Genomic DNA, 26,154 nt, shown 5'->3' with positions numbered 1-26,154 from the left:
TTATACTCAAAATGGGTGAGAAGAGGATTTTTTAAAAAAATGAAAATAACATAAATGCTTAGCACTCTTCATGTAAGGAACAGGATGTCTACATTCCGAGTTCTGGAACATTGCAGTACACATGGAACTTGACATTTTCGGAGCCCGGTGGAGATCTGTGGCTCAGATTTGACCCTGGGTGGTTGGGTTGGGGTTTTTTTTGTGTGTGTTTTAATAAGCTTGGGTGTCAATTTAATGTGTCTGTGAATATCAGCTGTTTTAAATCTTTATTTAGGGTGACTTCCTCATTGCTGCTGTTTTAATACTGTATCTCATGTTGTACTTACAGGAGGAAGAGCCACCGAAGCTGAAGTCAGGGAAAAACAGCAATTTGAGCACATCCAGTCAAAATACCAGCAAAAGGTCAGATAAAATGTAGCTGTCAGTTCTCATTCATTGCGTGGAACAAGAAAAGAAATACGTTGTCTAACTTAACCTTTCCATAGGCTGGGGGTGGGGATAGGGATTCTAGATTGGAGCAAAGAGCAAACATGAAATTGCTCTTCGCTTTGTAAAGTTTATGAGTTTACCCCAGGCTCAGAAACCATGTTAAAAAATAGGAATGGGAAATAGAAACATCTGGACTTTTCCACCCTAGCTTTGAAATAATATATATTTGTGGGATTTGTTCTTTTGCCTCCCACAGTCAAGGGTTTTCCTCTAGCTAATTGTTTGGATTAAAACGGAAAAAAAGATTCTTTTAAAAACAAACAAACCAATTACTGTATATTGTTTTATCCTTGGTAGGACAATCCTAATATTTTCCCTTCTTCTCCGCCTGTAATGTAGAGAAAGGGTGGTTCAAAAGTCAAGAAGAACGTGCAACATGTGTTAAAAAAAAAAACATCTGGAAGTTTGATTAAAGCTTCCATCTGGATTGAGGATGTCCTGTAGACACCCCTGTTCTCCTCCGTGTTAATTTCGACAAATGAAATATGTAGATATATAGACAATTCCCCAAATTTGAGATAATTAAAGCCCTTCTCTTTACTAAAACCAGAAAACTCTGCAGGAACCAAAAGCCACAATTCTTCTCCTCGGCTATTCCTTACCATCTCATCATTTCTCATCATCCGCTTAAAACCAACATCCATTTTGAACTGCTTGGGCAGTGGGGTTGGACTAGATGACCTACAAGGTCCCTTCCAACTCTGTTACCTGTTCTGTTCTGAACTGAAAACATCTCAAGGTGCATTTTCTCCCCTAACATGAGTTCATTGTTTTCATCTCATTGTTTTGGTATGAAACAATCAAAGACTATCAGAAGAAAAAAACCCCGAGAAGCGAAGCGGTGTGTTAAATACACGCTCCTGAAAACCGGACAAACCAATTGTTTGGGCCTCTTGTCTTCTCCCAAAGCTTCTTACAGATTAACAGAGTTGGAAGGGACCTTGTAGGTCATCTAGTCCATCCCAGCCCCAAGCAGGAGACCCTACACCATTTCTAACAGATGACAGTCCTGTCTCTTCTTGAAAGCGTCCAGGGATGAAGCTCCCACAACTTCCGAAGGCAACTTCTGTTCCATGGGTTGATGGTTCTCCCTGTCAGAAAATCCTCCTTATTTCCAGGTTGAATCCCCCAAAGCCAGTGTGGTCATTGTGTTAATAAAATGCATCATGTTATTTTATTTTTTTGCAGCATTTAAAACTGGCATTTATACTGGGGTGAATAAGAGCTGGGTTTTGTAGATGAGCACATGCGGTATCACTCTCAGGTTTGATTCCATGCACCGCGCACGCCCTCATCCAAAAATGTGGCTTGCTTTTGGCTTCGTCTGCCCTCCCATTAGCATGACATATGTGTGAATCATGCCACCGTGGTTTGTTCAACCAACTGCGGTTAACGGTTAAAACAAAACTGGAGCGTGGTGTGTGAACTTTGGGTGTGTAACATTTGGGTCCTTTGTGCGATTCCCTTCCCATGACTTCTGGCTACAGATGACTTCACCGCTGCAACAATTTAGAAATAGGCTGTGATTTTCAGGCCCCAGCGGCTTTTTTTTTTCCCAAGATTTTTGAGAAATTGAGGAAAAAACCCTTTCTCGGTTATATTTCAGCATATTTTGGCATCCTGTCATAAAATGGGGCATTCACAAATGTCTTGCCTAGCAACACAAATTTAGGGCTCAATTTTTTATTATTTTATTTTTTTGATGTTACTGTGCATTTTCCTTCATTTTACATCGCAATTTCAATTTTGTAACAACGATATGCTGGTTGTATCAGCACCTTTTTAAAATAGACATGATGTTATATATCCTAGTTATGACCATTTTTTTTCTTTTTCATACAGTATAGTCCATAGAAAAAGTGAATAAAATGAATATCATACAACATACCTATACCTATTGTCTCCATGATTGTAATATACTTCTCTATACATTTATCACTCTGTATATTTTGATTTGCAATTATGTGCAATCTCGGATAGAATAGAATAGAACAGAACAGAATAGAATATAGAATAGAATAGTAATAGAATAGAATATAGAATATAGAATATAGAATATAGAATATAGAATATAGAATAGAATAGAATAGAATAGAATAGAATAGAATAGAATAGAATAGAATAGAATTCTTTATTAGCCAAGTGTGATTGGATACACAAGGAATTTGTCTTGGTGCAAATGCTCTCGGTGTACATTAAAAAAAGATATATTCATCAAGAATCATCAGGTACAACACTTAATCGTCATAGGGTACAAATAAGCAATCAAATCATACTAGGAAACAGTCCATATAAATTGTAAGGATACAGGCAACAAAGGGTGATAAGGAGTGATGAGAAGATTAACAGTAATAGTAGTGCCGACTTTGTAAATAGTTGAACAGTGTTGAGCGAATTATTTGTTTAGCAGAGTGATGGCGTTGGGGAGAAAACTGTCCTTGTGTCTAGTTGTTCTGGTGTGCAGGGCTCTATAGCGTCGTTTTGAGGGAAGGAGTTGAAACAGTTTATGTCCGGGATGTGAGGGGTCTGTAGATATTTTCACAGCCCTCTTTTTGACTCGTGCAGCATACAGGTCCTCCATGGAAGGCAGGTTGGTAACCATTGTTTTCTCTGCAGTCCTCATTACTCTCTGGAGTCCATGTCTGTCTTGTTGGGTTGCAGAACCAAACCAGACAGTTATAGAGGTGCAGAGGACAGACTCCATCCTTCCTCTGTAGAACTGGATCAGCAGCTCCTTATAATACCAATATTGCTTACAATGTGTATCCTTCTATAGAGGGGCTCAATTTTGGTCATAACTCAAGGACTGCCTATAAAATCGGTAAGTCTCTTTTCTGGACAGTATCTGAGATGAGGGATCTAGATTCACAAAGATGATGTGGAATGGCTGACTTGAGGCAGGTAGTCTTCGACCTACGACAACAATTGAGCCCGAAATTTACGTTGCTAAGTGAGAGATTGGTCAAGGGGTATTCTCTGAGGAGAGAAAAAAAAAAGAATTGTTTGCAATGGGGATGAATTGCCCTATTCTTCTGCAGTGAACTTGGTGAACTTAAAAAACAACAACACCAAACCAATGTTTTTAAGAGTGCCACGTCTTCTGGTTTCAGCAAAAGAAAGAAGACTATGAGAGAAACAGGAGGGCGGCTGAAGCAGCTGAGATTTTGAAAAAGAAAGCCATCCAAAGAGCCAAGGTAAGCTCAACCCCAGAAGAACGGACATCATGGTGTGCACACGAGGTGCCATTATTGAATTTTGGCAATAGCACATCTTCCCAGTATAAATTATTAGCTCGATACCCGTGTGCTTCGCTATGAAACTATGTGGTTGGGCTTAGTTTGGGGGCAGGAAAATAAGGGGGAGAAAATTCTGCCTCTGCCTACCAGCATCCATCGGTATTCATCTGGCTAGTGTCCTGTCAGTGTGTGAGAGAATTGGAAACTGAAATGGTATTTGCCGTGTGAGCAAGGAGACAGCAAGGAGCCTGGGCGTGGCTTACCTCAACTGTTCTGTACTAACCTTGCTGGGTCCTCTGAAACTCAAACTCCTCTGCTTGTGTTTTGCATTTGGAAGAGATTTCTTCCTTTCAGGTGGGGAGGGGGAGTAGAACTCCTTAGCATCAGAGCGTGTTAATAATAATAATAATAGTATAGGAAATACTAAATGCTCTGATGGTCATTTTGAAAAATCCCTTCTTAGTGAGCCCCTAGAAGCCAAGAGGAACAGACATGCCAAATTTCAAGTTTATAGCCTTTACAGTTCTGGAGATTTTGTGATGATACATGAGCGCCATTTCATTGATATATAGAGAGATTTGGACCAGGGCTTGCGGCCCGATTCACACAGAATGTTTAACCATGAAAGGTGTAAATTTTTCAGGAGGCAAGTGGACTTCCTTTTTTTCTTTCTTCTGAAGATGTTTTTGCTTCTCATCCAAGAAGCTTCTTCAGCTCTGACAGGATTTTCTATTCCTTCCATTCCATAAAATCTTTCCTTTCTCCACCATCTGGTCAGAGCTGAAGAAGCTTCTTGGATGAGAAGCAAAACATCTTCAAAAGAAAGAAACCAGAAAGTCTAGTTGCCTCCTGAAAAAAAAAAGCACCTTTGGATCAACCATGACCTGGAGGACTGAGAACGTCTACAGACTTCCGTGAAAGGTGTAAGGTTCCATGTGGGTTTGAATATCAGAGAAAGGCTAAGCCAGAATTATGAAGGGTTTGGCTTGGGTTAAAAGAAGGGACTGTGCATTTTTTTAGGGTGAGCTAAAGAACTGCTCTTAGCCCTTGAGGGCTAATTTGGGGTCTACGCTCCAGAAACTATCTGGGATCAAAGCAAAGGACTAGCTAAAGTCAGTTCAAAGACAAAATTCTGTTTAGGTTTAAATGTGACCGAGCGCATTTTGTTCAATTAATATTTTTATTTTTATTAAAAATGTCTGCATGACTCAAAGGCAAATATACACAGATCTAGCAAAGAGGAAAAAAAGAAAAAGAGAGGTTCAATTGCTTTTTTAAATCTAGAGTTCGCCTTGTGGCGAGATAAGTGGCCAACAAATAAATGAAAGATTAAAAAAAAATAAGATCCCCTATGTAGGTAGCAAAGTTGCTCTTTTGTCACACTGAAAATTATGGTTTCATAACAATTTTGGGAAGGATTATGGGGAGCACAAGGAAGGGATTATGTGCAAATTATCTAGTAAGCAACAGTGCCTTTCCCTTGAAAAGTCTTCATTTCTTTCCATCTTCTCTAGCTTAGAATAAAGTTTTTGTTCTTGTTTCAACTAACTTTTGATTTGTAATCACGTCCAACCTAGAGCAAGTTATTCCTTAGGAAAAACAAGTCAAAAAATATATGATGTTCCTAGTGGTTTTTTCCCCCTAAAACTATAGTTACTGTTAAGTTTGAGCAATGAGAGGCTGGACCAGAGCATGAGTGCAACAATACTTTATTTTACAATAAAGGGCTGACCGTGCTTGCCACGCCTGGAACTGGCTCGCAGCAATCAGCAACCAGTTGGACCCGCAGCCTGCTTTTATAGCTGGCTGCTGGGGAGAACCAACCAATGGGAATGGGGGGAATAACGCCCACATAAGTGAGTGGACCTGAGTGAGAACTCCTTGAGTCCTCAGGACATAACACCCCTTCCCCCAGATGCGAACATGCATAGTCCTTGAGGTAGACGGGGTTTGTGTTGGCGCCCGGAGCGGCGCAACTCGGGAACATTGTCTGTCTGTTCGGTATCAGTCTGAGACGGTTGAGCCGGCATAGTGTCGCTAACACTCTCGCTAGACTGGGCACCCTCGGAAACCCCCGGGTTGGTTACTGGGGTCGAGCTCTCGTGGGTTGGATCAGGCTGGCCAACTCTCTGGGCGCTGTTGTCCGCGTTTGGGCTGACCGGAACGACCGCTGGTGCAGACTGGTCGCTGGGTGAGATGTGGCTGGGTGGCGGATGAGACGGTTCCCCTTCGACTGGATACTCTGGATTCTTGTTGGCAAGGTTGCTGAGGCGCCTTCTGAGTTGGTCTATGTGTCTCCTCCAGACGCGACCATTCTCCAGCCTGACTCTATACGATCTCGGCCCGGTGATGGCGATGACCTCGCCTGGAATCCAAAGTGGGTCCCCAGCGAAATTCCTTACGAATATCGGCTCCTGTAACATAAAATGTCTAACCCCGAGAAGTAGAAGCGAGGGAGAGTCAGGGCAGTATTGTGGGTGCAGTCTGTCCAATACAGTCCTCAGGCGCCGGCCCATCAGAAGTTCCGCTGGGGACTTATTGGTGACTGCACAGGGGGTTGAGTGCTGGCTCATCAGGAACCGTGAGAGTTTGTGGTGCCAGTCATCTCTGCCAAACCTAGCGAGGGCCTCTTTGGTGGTCCGGACGGCCCTTTCAGCCAACCCATTACTCGCAGGGTGAAATGGGGCTGTGAAAATGTGGCGAATGCCTAGGTTGGCTGCAAAAGCGGCTGAATTCTACTGATGCGAACTGTGGGCCATTATCGGAGACCAAGGAGTCGGGTAGTCCATGTGTAACAAACAGGCGCGTTAACGCGTTGGTGATTGCTAGTGTGGTGGTCGTGGATAGCTGTGCCACGTCTATCCACTTGGAATAAGCGTCCACGACCACTAGGAACATCTTCCCATGCACGGGCCGGCCAGATCGATATGTATTCTAGACCAAGGGCGCTGGCGCTCCCCCATCTGGTAGGGGTGGCGATGGGGGAGCAGGACGGGATTCCTGGCAAATGCTGCAGGAACTTACCCAATTGACAATGTCCTCGTCTAGACCCGGCCACCACACGTAGCTGCGTGCCTTCATTCTCACGATGCCAGGGTGTCCCTCGTGCAGCGCCTCCAGGACTCGGGTGCGCAGCGAGGTCGGAATGACCACTCGAGTGCCCCACAGTAGACAACCCTGCAAACTGGACAGCTCCTGCATACGAGTCTTAAAGGGTGCGAATTTGTTATCAACGTTGCCTCCCGGCCACCCCCTCCTCACCCAGTCGAGCACCTGGGCGAGCGTTTGGTCTGCCTTGGTTTTAGCGGCGATGTCAAGGGCGGTGATGGGCAGGTCCAACTGGGTGATTTCGAAAATGGCGTTGACAGGAGCTGGGTCTTCAGCCGGAGCGGGTAAGGGGCAGCGACTGAGAGCATCGGCGTGGGATAGAGTTTTGCCCGGGCGGTGAATAAGTTTGTATGAGTAGGCCGCTAGGAAAAGTGTCCACCTTGTCATCCTAGGGGAAAGGACTTGAGGTGTCTGTTTGTCGCCGGCCAGTAGGCCCAGGAGGGGCTTATGGTCGGTGACCAGTTCGAAGAAGTGGCCAAAAAGAAATCGTGAAACTTTTTCACGGCTGTCTATTTGGCTGTAATTTCGCTCCGTGGCCGAGGCGTCCTGGAGAAAAAGCGATGGGGGCCTCGGCGCCATTGGGAAGTCTGTGACTAAGGACCGCCCCAATTCCAAAAGGGGATCGTCTGCTGCCAGTACTAAAGGAAGGTTGGGGTCGAATTGGATGAGCACTGCCTCTGACGTAAGTAGTGATTTGACGGCATTAAACGCCTGGTCTTCTTTGTGCCCCCAGTGCCACGGTGACTTTTTGTCTAGTAATCTGTGTAGGGGTTCGGCTACTGAGGCTTTATGGGGCAAGAAGGATGCATAAAAGTTCAGCAGCCCTAAGAAAGCTTGTAGCTCCGTTTTGGAGGTTGGTGTGGGAGCTTCGTGGATTGCCCTAACTTTGGACTCCAGGGGTGAATGCCAGAGGCATCAATTTTATAACCCAGAAAGTCCACCTGTCTAGTGGCAATGGCGCATTTTCTTTTTTAACTTGAGGCCATGCTGTCTGAACCTCTCTAACACTGCTCGCACTCTCTGGAAGAGTTGGGGTCTGTCCCTGGCCGAGACCAAGATGTCGTCAAGTAGGGTACTACACCAGGGAGGCCCTGTAAAATCCGCTCCATGAGGGATTGAAAATACCCGGCAACACTTACGCCAAATTGGAGACGCTTGCATCGGAAGGCACCCCTGTGAGTAACGATGGTCTGAAGTTCCGCTGTTTGGTTATCAACAGGGAACTGCTGATATGCTTGAGACATGTCCAATTTAGCAAAAATGCTGCCCGGTTCGAATGTGTGCAATAAGTGCTGAATGAGCGGGCACAGGGTAGGCGCTAACTTGTAAATATTTATTGATTGTTGTCTTGTAGTCTGAGCAAATTCTCAGGCTACCATCTTTTTAAGGGTGTGACAATGGGCGTCTCCCACTTGGCGAAATCTGTTGGCTCAATGACCCCTTGTTTTAGTAGTTTATCCAATTCAGCGTCTAATTTTGGTCGAATAGCAAATGGGACTCTGCGTGGTTTTAATCTGATTGGGGCTGCCTGGGGTCAACGGTGAACGAGATGGGGGTTCCATTATAACACCCCAGCTCTCGCTGAACACATCTGCGTAGTCAGCGAATAAGGAGTCAGTGTCTGAGGTTGAGACAGCATGGACTCCTGTTAACCCTAGGCCGAGGTGGGGGAACCAATCGAGCCCCAATAAGGTAGGTAGATTGCCGTTAACTACCACTAGAGGTAGGTGGCCTTTAAAAGCTCTAAAACTGACAAAGAACTTGCCTCTGCCGATCACGGGAATGGCCTTCCCCTGGTAGTCCTTCAGACGGAACTGGCATCTCTGAAGCCGGGTAGTAGATAGGCTGGGGTGGAGTCTCTTGAGGGTGTTCCACGAGATTATTGAGAGCGCTGACCCTGTGTCAACCTCCATGTGGCACAGTTTACCTTCTAGGGAAACGGAGAGAAATTTTACTAACAGTGTGGCAAGTACGCCTGGCAAGGCGGTGCGTGCGACAGTTTAATACTTGCCTCTGTGGTCCCGAGTGCGAGGACGGGGTTCTGTGTGCAGCGCTTTGGGGGCTTGGCAGACTCTCGCGATGTGCCCCCTCTTATGGCAGTTGTTGCAAGTGGCTCCTTTAAACCTGCAGGTGGCCCTTTGATGTGATCCCCACAGGCTAGGCACAATGTGATGTGCTTGGGTGGACCGGTGTGTTCTTGTTTGGCCCCTACCTGTGACCGTCTGTCGTTGGTGAGGCGGTGGACGCTGTTTTCATCGTTGTGGGTTTCCTCCGCTTCCACCTCTTCGGAATGGACTGGGAACGATGCTAGCTTGGCACTTGGGCCCTGAATTTCGGTGGCTGAGTTCGCGCTAGCTCGGCTGCTAGGCCTCCTCGACCGCTGCGCGAGGTTGAGGTCTTTTTTGCTAGCAGGCGCCTCTGTAGGTTGAGATCCTTGACCCCACAAACTAATTGATCGAGGAGCATGTCCTCCAGGTATGTTCCAAACCCGCAGTGCAGGGCTGCTGTTCTGAGGGCGGCCATATATTGATTGATGGTCTCCTTACTTGATTGCTTCCTCATACGGAACGTGAACCTCCTGGCGATTTGTGAAGGCCTGGGAGCGTAGTGGTTAGTGAGGATCTCAAGCAACTCGGACCACGGAACGTTTTCAATTCTCTCGGCGCTACGAGTGCTGCGGCGGTATCAGTAACGGTGGCTCCGCGTAGATTAGGAAATAGGATTTTTTCCGATGTTCTCCAGCGTCCGCCAGGCCGACCGCATCGATGTAATGGTTGAAGCGGTTCTTATACGATTCCCACTTCTCTTCGTCTGGTTTAAACGCCGGGAATACTGGGTTGGAACTCATGGTGCAAAAACGGCTGGGCTACCTGTGGAAAAAATCTCTCTAGGACTACGAGCGCTCGTGAGTATTAGTGATATCAGCTCTGGAGAGGTTTTTGCTACCCTCTCTTTCTCTCTCTGGGTTACCACGTTGGCTGCTAGCCGTTGGAGGTGTCTAGAATCGCGCCAAAAAGTGGGCGTTAGTGACTTCCTACAGCGCTGTGCTGTGTTTTCCTACTGGCTCAAATTCAAATGACACCCGTTTGAATTTGCGCCAAATGCAGAGCGGCTGCGGCTCGCAGCGCTTCACTTTCCCGTAGCGGGGGCTAACAAGCGGCTACAGACGCTTCTAACTTTTTTGAATCAGACCGCTTTCTCTGGCTGCGGATCAGCGTTGCTCTTTTTGATCGCTCGTTTTGATGGCTGACCGCTCTCTCTGGCTGCGGATCAGCGTTTCCCTTATCGCCAGCCGATCGCTCTCTCTGGGCTGCGGATCGGTGGCTAGTGACTCAGCGGTTGCAAGGTGCTTCTGGTAGCCATCCCATCCTCGTCGCCAGTGTTAAGTTTGAGCAATGAGAGGCTGGACCAAGGCATGAGTGCAACAATACTTTATTTTACAATAAAGGGCTGACCGTGCTTGCCAAGCCTGGAACTGGCTCGCAGCAATCAGCAACCGGTTGGACCCCGCAGCCTGCTTTTATAGCTGGCTGCTGGGAGAACCAACCAATGGGAATGGGGGAATAACGCCCACATAAGTGAGTGGACCTGAGTGAGAACTCCTTGAGTCCTCAGGACATAACAGTTACGATTTTGTCATTGATTTGGTGACGGACAGAATAATAAATGATAAAAGCAATTTTTTTTTCGCCTTACAACTTTGTCCAAGGAAAAAAAAAAATGAGAGGGGAGAATCATCCATTTTAAATCTAGGGAATGCCATATTAAAACGAGAGTTTAGCTGTCTCGATCTCATCTGGTGACGTGCAATTTTTTTTCTGAAAACTTCACTTCTGAAAAAGAGGCTCGAAACTCCCAGGGCAGATTGCAGAGCTCCGATGAAAAAATATAATTGCCTTTCGAGAGGTGGGAAGGTTCATTTTGTTAGCGAGCCTGTTTAGATGTAGTTTTTGGCTGATCAGGTGCTTTTCTCTCCTAGGCTAATAAACTTGAAGAAAAAAGAAGGCAGCAAGAATGGCAAAGGGAGCCGATGTCCAGGGAAGACCACACTGCGTAAGTTTGGAGTTTCCCCCCCAAAAGCGATGCTTTCGTCTCAAAGAGGAAGTCAATAGAAGGGATTATTTGTAGCCCAGGGTTGAAATATGGGCTCCTGGGTGCTCCCTGAGGCTGGGTGGTTTTCTTGCAGACGTTTCATGACCCAACTAGGCAACGTCATCCGTGCTAAAGAAAGGAATGGAGATTTTTGAGTGGAGAGGGGAAGGATGAATGACGACCACGGGGTCATTGGTGAGCCATCTGAGCTGGATGGTTTTCTTGCAGACATTTTGTTGCCCAAATTGGGTAACATCATCATGGCTAGAAGGGAGTGGGGGTTTTGGAGAGGAGGAGGAAGAAGAGGAAGAGGGGGAAGAAGAGGAGGACTGCGGGTTCCTCGGTGCTCTCTGAGCTTGGTTGTTTTCTTGTAGACGTTTCATGACCCAACTAGGGAACCTCATCAGTGTTAGAAGGAGAAGGGGTTTGTAAAGAGGAGGAGGAGGAGGAGGAGGAGGAGGAGGACAATGATTGTGGGGTCCTTGGTGCTCTCTGAGCTTGCTTGTTTTCTCGCAGACGTTTCATGAGCTAACTAGGTAACATTGTCAGTGCTAGAAGGGAGTTTGGGTTGGAGGAGGAGGAGGAGGGGGAGGGGGAGGAGGACTCTTCTGGGGTCCTTGGTGCTCTCTGAGCTTGGTGGTTTCCTTGCGGACATTTAATGACCCAACTAGGTAACCTCATCAGTGTTAGAAGGGAATAATGGTTTCAGGGAGGAGGAGGAGGAGAGGAGGAGGACTGTGGGGTCCTTGGTGCCATCTAAGCTTGGTTGTTTTCTTGCACACCTTTCACTACCCAAGCCAGGCAACATCATCAAAGCTGACATGATCCCCTAGCAATGATGACGATACCTAGTTTGGGTCATGAAAACAGCCAGGCTCAGAGAGCAGCAAGGACCCCACAGATCTCCTATTCTTTTCCTCCTCCTCCTCCTCCTCCTCCTCCTCCTCCTCCTCCTCCTCCTCCTCCTCCTCCTCCTCCTCCTCCTCCTCCTCCTCCTCCTCCTCCTCCTCTCCACAAACCCCACTCCCTTCTAGCACTGATGATGTTACCTAGTTGGGTCACGAAACATCTGCAAGAAAAAAACCCCAGCTCTGACAGCAGCACGGATCTTCCTCCTCCTCCGTCTTAAATTCTGCATTTATTCAGACCAGGTTTTTTGAAGCCTGCCATCCCACCCTCCTCCCCAAACCCCCTCTCTAGAGCAGCCTTGCTAAAGGCAGAAAGACAAACACAACTTCAACAGAAACGAGACTTGTGTTTCCTACAGGGGAATAAAAATGGCAGCCTTCCTGGGGGGTGTTTTAGAAGCAGGGAGCAGATGATGTGATCCCGCCATCTTCTCCCACAGAGATTTTCTCCAGGCTGGCTGATTTTTTTTCTTTATTAGTCACGAACCTCCGAGAGCATGAATCACATCGTTGGTTAAAGAGTTAGTCGGGGTTTTTTGTTTTTGTTTTTCCTTTTCCTAATTTCTCTTTGGAGCCTTGTAATTCTCGCTCTCCAAACCGACGTGAAATTGCGACCTTCTCCTTGTGATCTCTGCATTTATTTTTATTTTTTTTATTTTTTTCCCCTCCTTCCTTCTTGGCGATTGGATCGAGGTCAAGTTTTTAGCCAGGCGAGAGAGCAAAAACTACACAACTGCTTTTGACTTCAGTAATTAAGACCATTTCCATGCCAGCAAGGGGCACGGCTCTAATTGTTTCCATTAATCTGACTTCCAAACTGGCTTGGAAATATCCAGAGCAGATTGCTCACACAGATGGGAAGAGCCCGGGACGTCTTGGAGGGGAAAAAAAAAATGTCACGAGCTCCTCCGTAGTTCATCATTTCTTTTGGAGGTGTCTGGATTTATGGGTAATCGCTTTTCGAGATAATAAATGAAACCCCCGGGCCTGTGCTGAAGTACGAAAGTATCGGCTTAAAATCCGAGCATGGTTAGAGGGGTTAACAAACCGAAAGATCAAGTTCAAACCAGAGATTTTTCTGCTAGGTGTGTTAGAACCGACAGGGGATAAGAAACACCAACATCTAATACTACGTATTATAACTAGCTGCAAGAATTTATCTTGCTCAAAACTGGAAACTGACCACGACGTCCACCGATCTAGCAGTAATTAATAAGATACATCAATGCGCAGAAATGGTTAGACTAACAATGTTATTAAAAAAACAGGGAAGAAGAAGAAGAGTATTTTACAATATGGATTACGTGGTATAAATGGTTGAGAAAAAGGCGTAAAGATGTTTGTGAAAATGACTAAGGAAATCTCAAAGAAGAATATGATATATAAAGTAATGTAGATAAATAAGTATTATTGTATTTTAATAGTATAATAGTAAGGAATTAGTAAATTAGCTACAGACGTAACTATGGTAAACAAATCTAATTGTTATTAAAGGACATATACCCTTCTATGATGTTGCTGTAAAATGTGAGAACTTGTTTCTCTTTTTTAAATGTATGAAACTTTGAATAAATAAATTTATGAAAAAAAGAAAAAAAAATTGCCTCTGGCCAAACGCCGCATAGGCTGAGCCACAAAATGGAAGGTGGGGAAACAGCCAAAGCGGCCAACGACAAGCCAAGTCAACGGGGAAGCCAGATTTTCTTAACAACTAACTGTTACTAACCGAACGAACTTAACTAGCTTAACGACTTCAATGATTCACTTAACAATGGTGGCAAGAAAGGTCGAATAATGGGGCAATACTAATTTAACAAATGTCTCAGCTAACAATGGGAATTTTGGGCTCCGTTGTGACCATGTTAAAACTCCATTTTAAAACTCTGTTCCTGGCCTATGGATTAGATTCACTATTACTACTACTACTACTACTACTACTACTACCTTCTTCTTTCTCCTTCCTCCTCTTTCTTCTTCTTCTTCCTCCTCCTCCTCCTCCTCCTCCTCCTCCTCCTCCTCTTCTTCTTCTTCTTCTTCTTCTTCTTCTTCTTCTAATTCTAATTCTTCTCCTTCTCCTTCTCCTTCTTCTTCTTCCCCCTCTTCTTCTCCTCCTCCTTTTCCTCCTCCTTTTCCTCCTCCTCCTCCTCTTCCTCCTCCTCCTCCTCCTCCTCCTCCTTCTTCTCTTCCTTCTTCCTTCTTCCCCTCTCTTTCTTTCTTTCTTTCTTTCTTTCCTTCATTCCTTCTTTTTCTGTACACTCAACTAGAGAATGTACATACGTACATACATACATACATACATACATACATACACATATATCTATCTGTATCTCTCTATCTCTCTCTCTATCTATATCTTTATCTATCTCTCTCTCTCTCTCTCTCTCTCTCTATCTATCTCTCTCTCTCTCTAATTCAGTGTTATACTAAAATGTGGTAGTGATCACAGAATAAAGTTATATGTTTGCAATGTATCAGCCCAGGCTTAAAGGCCATCACCGTAATAAACTCTTTTTTTTCCCCCTCCTCTTGCAATATTTAAAATAAATATCAAGCGTTCAGGCGAAATTAAGTCTGTGCTATAGAAATATAAAATAAACACAAATAACTTAAAAAAATCAATAAAGTTAACCGGTATCTATGTATTTTTTAATAAGTTTTCCAAAAGATGGTTTCAGCTGAATAGAATACAATAAATATTTGGCGTTGTGACAATCGCCTTAAGAAAATCACATTAAGGCAGAAGGATGAACTAGTTTTAAGTTTGGCATCGCACTTCGCTTCTGAAAATTCAATCTGGCCAAAAAAGTGGTGGTAGGGAAATGGATAAACTCGGATTCGTGGAACCACAGTGATTTCTACACCACAATGGCCAGGTTCACATGCGGAATTAAGCTACAACTAAACCCACTTACGTTTGCGAGTGATTGAGGATTAGTCATGGCTTTGGCATGGCTGTTGAAGTGGCTGGAAACCGGATTAGTGACTTGTTACGCATCTGTTCTGTGTTTCAGCAGCCTGCTCAATGCGTCAAGCAAAAGTCTGACTTTTTGCTAGACAAAGAAATTACCAGACATGGATTTTTAGAGGTCTGACATGCTGTATAATAACCTTATAAAATATTAGGGGCCCAATGTTCATTACAGCAAAATTATATAGTTGGATGCAAAGATGATGTTTTCTATAACAGCAAAGTTACCGTACACACTTGAGGTTTTACAATCAACCCATGGAATAGAAGTTGCCTTCAGAAGTTGTGGGAGCTTCATCACTGGAGGTTTTCAAGAAGAGACTGGACTGTCCTTTGTCAGAAATGGTGTAGGGTCTCCTGCTTGGGCATTGGGGGGTTGGACTAAATGACCTACAAGGTCCCTTCCAACTCCGTTGTTCTGAACAGAAGGATTTATACTCCTTGCAGTCACCTGGTCATTTACACTTCATTCTAAGGGTCATTGAGGCCACAGACAGATAAACAGATAAACCTCCAAGTGGCCTCAAAGTCCCTCCGAAAGGATGCAAATGACCAGCTGTCTGGAAGGAACATAAATTCTTCCCTCCATCATTATCCAATCAGAGCTGAAGAAGCTTCCTTGGATGAGAAGCAAAACGTCTTCAAAGAAAAACCAGAAAGTCGAGTGACCCCTTGAAAAAAAAAATTGTCACCTTTGGGACAATAAAGGTGTGGGTTTCCCAGTTTTGCTGGGCACCACTCCGCATAACCTCTTAGGTGATGAGAAGCGTGGAGGAGCTTCAAAAATATTTCCTTTGCCTTTTGAATTTTAGCTGTGGCCAAAGTTCTCCTGGTGCATTTGTAGAAAAAGCACAAAAGATGGAAGGAACTCACAAGTCTCTCTTTCCCTCACCTAACCCCTAGTTGAGAGTAAGTAACTATGAAGTATTTTCTTGACTAACCCTAATCTACAAGGCTCTTTGTTAGTTCTCATCCATTTCATACCGCCAGTCTCGATTCCATGGGTCGAATAAATAAAGGGACTTGACTTTTTCCCCCCCAAGGAAAATCTCTGATGTCTGTTTGTATCCATTCTGCAGAAAAACCATGGAATTCTTAAGCCAGTTGGATTTAAGTCCATCCTGCATGACGTCCCGTCCTGGAGGTGGCTGTGAGTCAGGTAAGCTTATTTATATCAACATAAAGGGAGCAGCCAAAAGTGATGGCAGAAAAGAAACATCACAAGAAGATGTTTTGGGAAAGGGACGCGAGGGGAGGGAGAGAGGGAAAGAAAGGAAGGAATGAAGGAAGGGAAAGAAAGGAGAGAGAAAGGAAAGAGAGGAAGAGAGGAAGAGGAAAAGAAAGAGAGAAAAAGAGGAAGGATGGAGGAGGAAGGAAGGGAGTAGGAAGGACAGGAGTAAGGGAAAAAGAAAGGGAAGAAGAAAGGAAGGAGGGAGGGAGGAAGAAAGAAAGGAAGGAAGGACGGAAGGAAGGAAGGAAGGACGGAAGGAAGGAAGGAAGGAAGGATGGATGGATGCAGGGAGGGAGGGAGGGAGGGAGAAAGTAGGGAGGGAAGAAGGAAAGAAGAAAGGAAGAAGGGAGGGAAGAAGTAAGTAGGAAGGGAGGAAGGGAAGGAGGAAGTAAGAGGGAGGAAGTAGGGTGGGAAGAAGGAAAGAAGAAAGGAAGAAGGAAGGGAAGAAGGAAGTAGGAAGGGAGGAAGGGAAGGAGGAAGTAAGAGGGAGGAAGTAGGGCAGGAAGGAGGAAAGAAGAAAGGAAGAAGGGAGGGAAGAAGGAAGTAGGAAGGCAGGAAGGGAAGGAGGAAGGAAGGAAGAAAGGAGGAAGGGAGGGAGGAAGGAAGGAAGTAGGGAGGGAGGAAAGGAAGAAGGAAGGGAGGAAGGAAGGAAGGAATAGAAGGAAGGAAGGAAGAATTCCCTTTTTCTTTCAGGAGAGAGAAACTGAGTTGACAAGGTGAAGGCTAGAAGTAGGTTTAAACAAATAAACAAACATATACAGGTATTCCTGGAAAAAGGACCAGGTGAGCCTTTCCATTGAAACAATGCTTACCTGCAAATCTTTGCTTAAGTGGCCCCTCTTCTTCGTCTCTAGAGCCGCAGCTCATCCTGGACTTATGCCCACAATTGAGCCCAACATTTCCGCCGCTAAGCGAGACATTCGTTGAGGGAGCTAACTACCATGTTTTGCCAACTTAGCCAATGCACCGATTCGCATGACACACATGGCAGGAAAAGTTGGGGCGGGGGCAAACCTCAGACTTTTAACCAACGTCTCGCTTAGCGGTAGAAATTCCGGGCCCAGTGGCAGTCGTAACTCGAGGACTACCTGTATCACAAAAGCGAATTTTTAAGCAAATTTTTGCAGGTAAGCTGTCAACTCATCAAACATCCCTATGCCTGTTTTAGTAGTTGCCATAAAAAAGAGGGAGGGGAGGAAGGAAATCTGGAAGAGCAGCGCACCAGTTTGGAAGCGGAAATACATTCCAACTCTTCTCTTTCAAAGATTGTAACTAAACTACCAGAGCTTTTGCCCATGAATGTATTTAATTGGAGAACGTGATTGATGACACCCAGCCTGGATTCATTGGAGAATCTGATTTATGACACACCCAGGGGGCAGGGGGGGGAAACAGGGTCACAGGGGACTGTAAATCACTATTCTGACCCCAAACCCTTGTCCAATAAAACAAACATGAACCAAAGGGAACAGAAACCTTTTAATGATTCTTACGTATCCCCGGTTAAAAGGCTGCTGCAAACTAATTAACTTTGATAAGCATGAGCCTCACCAAGACCGTGCGAGGCTGCCAAGAATAACAGATAAGGTTACCTAGAGATGTTTTACAATACAAGAGTCTTCAAATACCAACTGAGATACTGGAATGTCCACAAGGCTGGAGTTTCAAAACGTCTTTGCTTCCTGCAAAGAACGTCCGATTCACAGCTGGCTTTTATCTTTTTGAAGGAGGGGCCATTACCTTGCAGCCTTACTCCTGAGTCACCCGTGCTGTTGCAGCTGCTCTTTCCTGCGAGCAATCCTTCCTGCATGTGCACTTGGCACAGGCTCTTTGGGAATCTCCTCATTGGTGCTGCCAGCCCCCACAATCTCTGAACACGCAACACTACCTAATGGTCCTGGCCCCTCATCTGAGTCCTCGCTCTCCTCAGCCATCCGCACCTGCTGCTGGCTCACCACAATTACAATTAAGTTGGCTTCATACAAGGGAATGCCAGTATGTCACCTCTAATGAATCCTTTGAAGTTTTTTGAAGTTTGTCTTGAGGATCCTGATTTAATTAGGGCGATGGCTGGAATCCTGACATAAGCATTGTTTTAACGGAAAGGCTGGCCTGGTCCTCATTCAACATCCGACCTCCGCGTGTTTCTCCTTTGCAACAGGGCAGAAGCTGCAGGTCCAAGCAGACCCAAAGACGAGGAGAAGACAGGAAGCGAAGGAAGAACAACGGAGGAAGGTAAAGCATTCGAAACGGGAATGAACATACTGTTTTCCTATCTGGGAAAATGTCCCATTTAGACGGAATAGCTTGCCCCTTGCTAGTCAGGAATCCCCTTTTGTGACACAGGTACTTGGCTTACGACCACAATTGAGCCACAGATGTCCACTGCTAAGCGAGTGAGGTTTTTCTCCATTTTATGACATTTCTTGTTAAGGGAACCTCTACGGTTGTCAAGTCAATAACACGGTTGTTGTGTGAATCTGGCCATTAGGCTATTTCAATGATAATCATCCAACTGCTTTCATTGACTTCCTAGAAAACTATATTTTTTTTAAAAAATCATTTATTAAATTTATATATTGTCCATTTCCCAATAGGGCGACTCTATGATTCATTCTCTCTCTCTCTCTCTCTCTCTCTCTCTCTCTCTCTCTCTCTCTCTCTCTCTCTCTTCCTCTCTCCCTGTCTCCCTCCCTCTTCTTCTCTTACTCTCTCTTCCTCTCTCTATCCCTTCCTCCCTCTCTCCTCTTCCTCTCTTCTTCTCCCTCTCCTTCTCTCCCTCCCTCTCTCTCCCTCTCTCTCCCTGTCTCCCTCTCCCTCCTTCTCTCCCTCCCTCTCTCTCCCTCTCTCTCCCTCTCTCTCCCTGTCTCCCTCCCTCTTCTTCTCTTACTCTCTCTTCCTCTCTGTATACCTTCCTCCCTCTCTCCTCTTCCTCTCTTCCTCTCCCTCTCCTTCCCTCCCTCCTTCTCTCTCCCCTCTCTCTCCCTGTCTCCCTCTCCCTCCTTCTCTCCCTCCCTCTCTCTCCCTCCTCTCTCTCCCTCTCTCTCCCTGTCTCCCTCCCTCTTCTTCTCTTACTCTCTCTTCCTCTCTGTATACCTTCCTCCCTCTCTCCTCTTCCTCTCTTCCTCTCCCTCTCCTTCCCTCCCTCCTTCTCTCTCCTCTCTCTCTCCCTGTCTCCCTCTCCCTCCTTCTCTCCCTCCCTCTCTCCCTCCTTCCCTCTCCTTCTCTCCCTCCTTGTCTCTGTCTCTGTTTGTCTCTCTTTCTCTTCACCCCATACACTTTCTCACGAAAGGTAGCTTACAACATACATATAAAAAAAGGCACAGGACAGGTAGGGAAAAAAGATGAAAAAAAAAATTAAAGAGCCACTCCAACATGGCAGTCTCCATGACAAACCCAACAGCAAATCCTCCAAGAGCTAAATTCTCTTTTGGACTGCATCCCTGAAAAGGGTTTCTTTTTTTCCCCGAAGAATGAACTTCTGTAATGAAAGGAGTTTTTGTTCTGTTTTTCCTTTTTCTGTCGTATCTTTGAATGGTCACTAAATGGACCGTTGTAAGTAGAGGACTCCCTAGGGTTGGTCTTGTAGCTTGTTTCTTGAGATTGTCCCAACCATCAGTTGGGAGCCATCCCAGAAGCAACATTTAGACTGTCAACGGGCAGCTTTACGTAGACTTTACGTTGGCTCCCCTCACGCGGAAAGGTTGAGGTTTTTTTACTCAGCTACCTAAAGACTTAAAACTTCGCATTAGTCTTGAGTCTCAGCTTCCCAAAATGAAATCCCCGGCTCAGGGGTTGGTCCTCCTGCCGAGTCTGGTTTTTTAATCTCAAAATCTTCCAAGAGATTTTATTGACATTCCTTCCTCGTCTGTTTCCAAAGGGGAAATAATGTATTTCTGGACAAGCTCGAAAAGCCTAGCCAGGCAGACCCTTTATCCATATTTCCAAAATGTGGGCTTCACATTCTGACATCTGGTAGAATTAGCCCAACTCATTTTCCAAAATCCTGAAGAATGAAAACAATGTGTTTTACAGACAGATAGGGAGAAGCAAGAGAGACACAGAGACAGAGACAGAGAGACAGTCAGAGAGACTGAGGAGGACAGAGAGAGACGGAGAGAGGGGAGAGAGAAATGATAGATGGAGAGATGAGATACAGAGTATTTGTCTCTATCTCAGACAGGAAGACAGAAAGAAGTAGAAAGACAGAGGGACAGAGAGAGATGGAGATATAGATAGATAGATAGATAGATAGATAGATAGATAGATAGATAGATAGATAGATAGATAGATAGATAGATAGATAAGAGATAGATAGAGATGGAGATAGGTGATTGATGGATGGATGGATGGATGGATGGATGGATGGATGGATGGATAGATAGAGATAGAGATAGATGAGAGATAGAGATAGGCGATTGAAAGATGGATGGATGAATAGATAGATAGATAGATAGATAGATAGATAGATAGATAGATAGATAGACAGACAGACAGACAGAGACAGATATAGTAGACATATGTATCTATGTATGTATCTGTGTATGGTATTTAGGTTTCTTCGGGTATTTTCCCACATCTTAATATTTATGCTTTTATTATAGCAACGTTTCGGCAGAATCTCATCTGCCATCCTCAGGCTTGTGTATTGGGTTCTATTTAATCTTGTGTGTCAGGCTTAGCAGCTGTGAAAACATAAGAAAACAAATATATATATAGAGAGAGAGACAGAGACAGATATGATAGATAGATGGTAGGTAGGTAGGTAGGTAGATAGATATGAAAGTGAGAAAGATGAGATATAGATAGAGAGATGAAGACAAAAAGACATACACACAGAGAGAAACAGAGACAGAGAGAGATGGGGAGAGAGACAGAAGAGAGAGAGAGGTAGAAAGAGAGAGAGGTGAGAGAGAGAGATAACAGGTAGGTAGGTAGGTAGGTAGGTAGGTAGGTAGGTAGGTAGGTAGGTAGATAGATAGATAGATAGATAGATAGATAGATAGATAGATAGATAGATAGATAGATAGATAGATAGATAGATATGTAGACAGACAGACAGACAGATATTCACCCCAGGATTTTTAGTGGTGTTTGGTGTGTGTTAGGGCCTCCAGCCAGCCAGATGGATGGATATATATATTCAACCCTCACTTTTGAAGGTGAAGAAAATCAGGATTTTTGTCTTTCCCCCAAACTGACAGCTACAGAGTTTAGATCACCTCTAATCCACAGCTTTTATCTTCCCTTCCCTCCTTTAAACCAGAGCAGAAAAGCATCTTGGAAAAATGTTTTATACACACACACACACACACACACACACACACACACAGGCAGAAAAAGTTGCTCCAATGTAAGCAACCGACGAGGTTCAGAAGCATTTATGAAATATTTAAAAGACGGCCGCTTTGGGAAACCTTCAGATGTTCCTGGGGAAAGAAAGAAAGAAAAAAAAAAGCATCATTTTAAGATCTCCATTTGGCTGCAATTCTTGAAAAACGGATGTTTCCGTGATGTCCTTTTATGCAAAAGCAGCCGCTTTCTCATTGTTTAATCTAAAGTGCAGCCTCTCACCTAAAAGGAGAGGGGAAAAAAGAGATTTTGAGCCTATTGACTCAAAAGTAAAGCCTTTTCTATCTGGGAAATGTTGTCTACAGCAGTGTTCACCAACCGGTGATCCGGGGACCACTGGTGGTCCGCAAGAAAATTTTGGTGGTCCACAAAGAAATGTCATCCCCCAAATAATTAATCCAGGCTGCGTGGGAACACAAGGCTGCGCCGCCCACATGGCCCACAGGAACACAGGGCTTGCGTTGCTTGCATTGTGAACAACACGAGATGGTGAAGGGAGGGGGAAAGGGCAGAGGGGGGAATTTGCCCCACGCGCCTGGCCTGGCCTGGCCACCAGGCTGCTTCTTTCCGCTTCTTTCTTCTGCTTTTGGCTGAACTCAAGGAAAGCAGCAAAAGTCTTTCTTTTTCTCCCACAAACTCTGCCAGAAATGAGTCTTGGGGACCCTGCAAGGCCTCCTGCCCCGGCAAAGACTCCTGTCTGGTGGAGTTTGGGGGAGAGAAAGAAAGACTTCTGCTGCTTCTGCTGCTTTCCTTGCATGAAGCCAAAAGTCTCTCCTCTCTCTCTCTCCTCCTGAGAACAGAGCTGGAGACGGTATCCTGCGATCCCAAATAAAGAACAATTGATCCGTAGGAAAACGGGGTGGGGGATTTTCCTGCAAGACATTTTTTCCTGCAGCCACCACCAGTCAAAATTCATATTAATGGTCTGCGGGATTTAAAATTATGAGTTTGGTGGTCCCTGAGGTTGGTGACCCGGGTATAAACTATTTTACAAGTTTCATGTATTTTACATGTACGCACCAGTTGCCACGCACCTGAATTTTGCTCACATGATCAGGGGGCTGCTACAAAGTTCCTAAGCCTGTAAAATGGTCATATAAGTCACTTTTCCCCCCCCAAGGCTGTTGTGTGTAACTTCAAATGGTCAGTAAGGGAATTCTTGTAAGCTGAGCACTTCCTGTTAATTGCAGAGGTCAAAAGTTTCTAAAAATAGGGGAACTGCCAGGAAACTGGCCAGCACTCTAGGAAAGATAAGTGAAATGGGGTTTTAAGTAAAGAAAAATCAGTCAAGAGAGATAAAAGGAATGGAAAAGGAAAAAGGAATTGAATCTCCGTCCTTCCCAGGGAAGAGATTCAGGCTGTGGTCCTCACCCAGGTTCTTTGAGCTGTATTAATAATGATTGCAACGGCTCTTTTGAAGTTTGACCCTGTTTTCTCCTCGTCTGAGAGCTTAGTAAGTAGAAAGTAAAGGTATAAATGGAAAGGATAAATTATGAATGAGCCACAGTATCAGCTCTGGGAACCGTAAGAGGTTCTTCAGAGAACCTTTTATCCTCAGTTGGTCCCATTGATGGAGAAAACTCTTCATCCCTGGACATTTGAATCACCCCAAATTCTCAACAATGAACGGGAAATGAGAATATTAAGGGACATGGCTTTAATACTAAGGACAGATTTCCACCCACCCCCCCATGCCATCACTCTGGTAAACAACCAATTCCCACAACACTGTCAAACTATTTACCAAGACTGTGTTACTATTACTCTTCTCATCCTTCCTATTACCTATCTCCTTTTCTGCTTATCACTATAACCTTGTGGCTTGTATCCTCACAATTTGTGTTTGTTTTATTTAGTGTCCTAGTACAATTTATGTTGGTTGCTTATTTAGTATCCTATGACTATCACTAAGTGTTGTATCTTATGATTCCTGGTGAATGTACTTGTGACAACTATGATCACGATTTATCACTTATAGCTTTTATGTACACTGAGAGCTTATGCACCAAGGACAAATTCTGTGTGTCCAGTCACTCTTGGCCAATAAAGAATTCTGTTCTGTTCTGTTCTGTTCTGTTCTGTTCTACTCTACTCTACTTCTATTCTCTATTCTCTATTCTATTCTCTATTCTAGTCTTCTATTCTCTATTCTAATCTTCTATTCTTCTATTCTTCTATTCTCTATTCTAATCTTCTATTCTTCTATTATATAGAAGATTCTCCTAGAATAGAAGATTCTAATCTTCTATTCTCTTCTACTCTAGTTCTGTTCTATTCTATATTCTATTTTATTCTACTATTCTTCTCTACTCTACTCCTCTTTACTCTACTCCTATTCTATTCTATTCTATTCCTATTCTCTTCTACTGTACTTTACCCTATTTCTGTTCTATTCTGTTCTATATCTACTCTATTCTACCCTACTCTAACTTCTAAAATGGCAGTGTTTCCCAAGCTCCAGAATTGCTCAGAGCCACATTCAACAGCGAGAATGGGGACTTATACATTTAATAAATCAATAAAATCCCTAAATATAGATGTGGCTAAATATCTTCTTTCCTGGGGGCAACCATAACCTATATCTTAGAAATTGTATTGGACATTTCCCACCGAATTGCCTGCTTCAGTCGTGAAGACGGCGTAAACAACTGTTAATTTAGCTGCAATTTTCCTCTTTCTCAGAAGTAAGCCTCTCATAAAATAGTAACATAGGAATTCAACTCTGGAGCAATTGGGATTTACTGAAATTCAGGGCATTGAATGCTGTTTGCTGGATACTATTGATTCACCTCCAACCGATTGGTCTGTGGGGTTTTACGTTGTATTAATCTCCAATGTTAAACGTCGTCTTGAAAAGGGCTGTTCCGACAGAGCAAATATTTTAACCTGTCCTGATATGGAATATAGATATCCCATGGAAAGATGGGCAGCCAATAAATTTTACAAATAAATAAATACAAATACTTATTTCCACAGGTGCCTGGCTATTTTAAGTGAAATAAAATAATACTGAATCTGAAAGGTACGTCTTCCATCAAATGGAGCTACGTTTGCCTTAAACTCATGTCAGTGTTAATTTAAAAGCAAAACCTTTGAAATAGTTAACAATAAATAGACATTTATATCCAGATATCAGAATGAGAAGGTTCATTCTGAATACGATGGGATGGGATGAGGTGGGAAAAGAAGGGAAGGAGAGGAGAGGAGAGGAAAAAGGAAAGGAAAAAGGAAAAAGGAAAAAGGAAAAAGGAAAGGAAAGGAAAGGAAAGGAAAGGAAAGGAAAGGAAAGGAAAGGAAAGGAAAGGAAAGAAGGAAAGGAAAGAAGGAAAGGAAAGGAAAGGATGAAAATGCGGCATAATAAAAAGGTTAATAATTTACATTTGAAGTGGGTAAAAACCCAAACTTTAAAAAATATAATTAATTGATCTTCCCTGAAAGGAAAAATCTCCTTTGAGTCAAACTTGATTTTGAATGACTTAAAAAGACTCAGGCACAATTTTTCTTAGCAATGGTATGGAAGTGGTTTGTGAAACTTACTTCAGACAACTCTAAGGTCCTTCGTGCTGTCTCTGAGCTTGGTGGCTTTCTTGCAGACGTTTCATGACCCAACTAGGTATCATCACTGCTAGCACATGGTCCTAGCACTGATGATATTACCCAGCTGGGTCATGAAACATCTGCAAGAAAACCACCAAGCTCAGAGAGCACCAAGGACCCTACAGTCCTCCTCTTCCTCCTCCAATTCCTCCTCCACTCTATCAACCCTCCTCCCTCCTAGAACTGATGATGTTACCTAGTTTGGTCATGAAATGTCTGCAAGAAAACCACCACGTTCAGAGAGCACCAAGGAGCCCACAACTCAACCTATACATATATTTTCTTCTGGCAACTTTCAAGTATAGCGTACACATACTTGGAATCACTTTCTGGCCTTCCATTCCTGGGACAACCCCAATCCTAGACAAAACTGCCCCCCTGTTGGTGCACATTTAAATACCGTGCTAACTAGGCTTGTGTCTTAGTCACGGTGAATTAGCCCCTAATTAATTTCAGCAAATTCTCAGCATTCTTAAATCCGGGCAAATCCAAATTTTTGTCTTCAAAACTTACACATTAGTCTTTGCTCCAAGTGAGATCAGGTGGATGGCTAATGGCTTGCTAACGTTTGCAATAACCGTGAAGCTTTTGAAGTTTGTTCCCTCGCACTGCTAAGTGCTTTAGAAAAACTGGAACTACGTCCCAAATACCGGGTGCATTTCATTTTATTTCAATGCTATTTTTGTGGGATTTCCTCTTTGACTGTAACATTCATTCTGATTTCATTTTGCAGGATTCAAAACTTGCAGAAGCTTCTCTTGAGGAAAATCAGAAGTCCAGTTTTTAAAAACATTTTCTTCCCTCCTGACTCTCCTTCCTGGAGAATTTTAAGTACTTGGTGATGTTGTATGTGTGTCTTAGTGCCTTTTCTCCCTCCTGCCTTTTCTGACATGCTTGTTTCTCTTAGCTTGAATCTAATCTGTACAGACAATAGTAACTTATTTTACTGCTTTAACCCATAAGTCATCACTGCTTGTTTTAGTAACCTGTGGCTGAAGCAGAAAATATTTTTCATCCCATGTAGAGTAGCTGATTTTAATGGAAATGGGGTGGGTTTTTTTCTAAAAATGGGGAAGGGTTCTGAAATATCATCAATAAAAGTTTGAAATCGTGTGTGGAACCTCAGTCTCTTTCAAGAATCAAATAAGCAGAAATCTGAAAGCTGTAAGAAAT

General features: G+C 44.0%; 1 protein-coding gene and 1 long non-coding RNA gene across 2 annotated transcripts in view; one reads left to right on the top strand and one right to left on the bottom strand.

Moving 5' to 3' along the window:
• Nucleotides 1–26,154, bottom strand: part of TNFSF11 (TNF superfamily member 11) — a 258,185-nt gene that overhangs the window by 144,015 nt on the left and 88,016 nt on the right. The window lies entirely within an intron of this gene.
• Nucleotides 3,598–26,094, top strand: LOC148125192 (uncharacterized). The gene is made up of 6 exons (XR_015744521.1): nt 3,598–3,683; nt 10,813–10,886; nt 15,881–15,960; nt 18,194–18,267; nt 24,361–24,406; nt 25,715–26,094. It is a non-coding gene; the product is annotated as an uncharacterized LOC148125192 (long non-coding RNA).

The sequence above is a fragment of the Pseudonaja textilis genome, chromosome 8, assembly GCF_049901715.1.
Source record: "Pseudonaja textilis isolate UNSWEBS1 chromosome 8, rPseTex1.2, whole genome shotgun sequence".
Taxonomy (NCBI): Eukaryota; Metazoa; Chordata; class Lepidosauria; order Squamata; family Elapidae; genus Pseudonaja; species Pseudonaja textilis.
The sequence above is the reverse complement of the archived record's forward strand: the minus strand, read 5'-3'. Positions and strand labels throughout refer to the sequence as shown.